This window comes from Oratosquilla oratoria, chromosome 34 (genome assembly GCF_046742065.1).
Source record: "Oratosquilla oratoria isolate Oo_2021 chromosome 34, ASM4674206v1, whole genome shotgun sequence".
Classification (NCBI taxonomy): Eukaryota; Metazoa; Arthropoda; class Malacostraca; order Stomatopoda; family Squillidae; genus Oratosquilla; species Oratosquilla oratoria.
This window is the reverse complement of record NC_134810.1, coordinates 27011707-27014341: the sequence shown is the minus strand read 5'-3', so window position 1 is coordinate 27014341 and position 2635 is coordinate 27011707.

The following is a 2635-nucleotide window of genomic DNA, read 5'->3' as shown; positions in this document are numbered from 1 at the left end:
ATCTGATCTACAGGTCTTTCGTTTAATTTTGCCTCCCAATCTGTAAGCTGAAGCTCCTGACGTAGTCCTATGAACTGAGCTTTACTGAAATCGGGTATTTTAGAAACACAAGTATCTATTCTAAAATTGTTTAGGAGTTTGAATCTAACTAAGTTGTGATCGCTGTTTGCAACAGATTCACCGACTTCTACATCAGTTACCATGCTTTCGCGGCTAGTGATCAAAAGATCGAGTAAGTTTCCATATCTTGTGGGCTCTTTTACATGCTGAATTAAGTAATTGTCACCAAGAAAATAAATCAAGCGACTACCTATATGGCCATGTTCAAGGGTCATCCAATCAATGTCAGTAAAATTGAAATCACCCATTATCAATAAATCCCGGTTGCAGAAACTAGACAGTTCTTGAAATAACAGTTAGTCGTCTGCTAATGATAATGTCTTTGGCCTATATATTACACCTATATTCATTTTTTGTCCATTTGTTTGGGTTAACTCAACCCACAAACTATCATATGCATCCTGTTTCACTTTCTCTAAAACACAAGCATGAACATTGTTTTTAACGTACAATGGAACACCGCCACCTTTCTTGTGGTTTCTATCCTGATGAAAGTGTTTAAATCCTCATATGGTGTTTAACTCGTCAACATTTATTTCAACTACATACCATACCTGTCACCACACTATCTCCATAGTACTCACTGGAAGGTTTCGACAAATACCGATCCCTGCCCAGTACCTGTCAAGCCATTCACAACCGATCATTCATATTTCTATTTCTGGTACATTTTGAACAATCTTTCCTCCTCATTGCTCTAGGGCCTGCCAGTGGTTCTCAACCTGTGGACCATGAACCACTAGTGGTCTAAAGAAGGTCCTAAGGGGTCTAGGACTCAAAAACTAGTGGATGTAAAGCGATTAAAATTGGTGTTAATGTGGCCTCCAGGAGGCTAAAGAACAGTTACCCATAATTTTGGGGAAGCTTGTGAAAAAAGGTTGAGAATCCTTGCTCTGGGAGTTTCAATAAAATTGTGTACGTTCTTGCAATCTCATATCCCTCTAAAGCTAAATGGCTTGCTTCATACTTAAAACTACCCAATGAGTTCAAATGAACAGACGCGTCGTCGAAATTCATTTCTTTGAGCTCAAATGAATGATAATCTTCTGCTATTAAATTCTCTTTTGCTGAATAGTTATCACACAACCGAATGGTTGTATATGGATGGTGTTGTAATCCATGAGGTGTAATGGATGGGGATGGGGGTGAGGGAGTGTGTGAGAAAAATTTGACGCAGCCTGAAAGGATTTCATCCTGTCTTCTCCTTTTCTGCATGAGGGGACGGAGAGGGGGGGGGTCGCCGATTTAATGAATCGGCCTTGCTGTGGATGTGCTGTGTCTTGCGACACTGATCTGACCCAGGGCCGTGGACAAGATGCAGGGATGACCCGTCATCCAGGAGGTTCCAAGATAAGAGGGAGGGAAGAGGGTGGAGGGGAGTGGAGTGTGATAGGGATGGAATGGGTGGGAGTGGTTTTATGCCTTTCTTTTTTGGCTTCCCCCCTCATAAGTGGGAAAGAAGACTTTGGGATATGTATGTATATGTTCACATATATATATATATATATATATATATATATATATATGTATATATGTATATATATATATATATATATATATGTATATATATATATATATATATATATATATATATATATATATATATACATATGTAGATATCTATGTATATATATATATAGATTAAAAATATTTGTATATATATATATATATATATATATATATATATAATGTGTGTGTGTGTGTGTATATATATATTATACATATATATATATATATATATATATATATATATATATATATGTGTGTGTGTATATAATTGATTGTAGTTCATCACACAAGCATTTTACCAAATCTGAAGATATAAAACCAAATTTGCATGTTAAATGTATTACATCGAACAGAACATCGACGAAATACACATTGGATGAAACTAAGCTTGATTTTGACTGTATCAAGTGCCTAGTGCCAAGGAATTTACATGGAAGGAATAAATGACCAACCTCTCAGGAATCGAAATGAAGTCTGTGTATTTGCAAGATTTGATTGTTGTAATAGGCCATGGCTGACACAGATGAAAATCTGTGTATGGAACTACCCCTTTACAATCCAGAACATATTTGCATAGCCAAGAATAACTATTTCATTGACTCCACGGGTAACTACCACAAGTGACAAATTGAACAAATGAACATGGATTCATTATATCGAAAACGAGTTTATACATCCATTGAAGGTTTCTGATTAATGTTTTCATTAACTGAGGATCCGTGGGTGTCATCTTAAGACGCTAGGCCACGTTTGTGGGGGGGGGGGGCACAGCCCTGAATTAAGGTCGAAGAGGATTCTGCTGAGAATCACAAAGGACTTTTACACCGATTAACATGTAAAAGCGCAATACTTTTCTTCAAACAAATATTGAAAGAAAGAAGTACTGCATCAAGGATGCTTTTACAAAGTATGTTGTTAAAGTGGGTGGATCACTGCACACATTCCTTGCCTGACATATCTTAGTCTTGCGTGTAAGAGATGTTTGTCCACAAAGAATATGAATGAG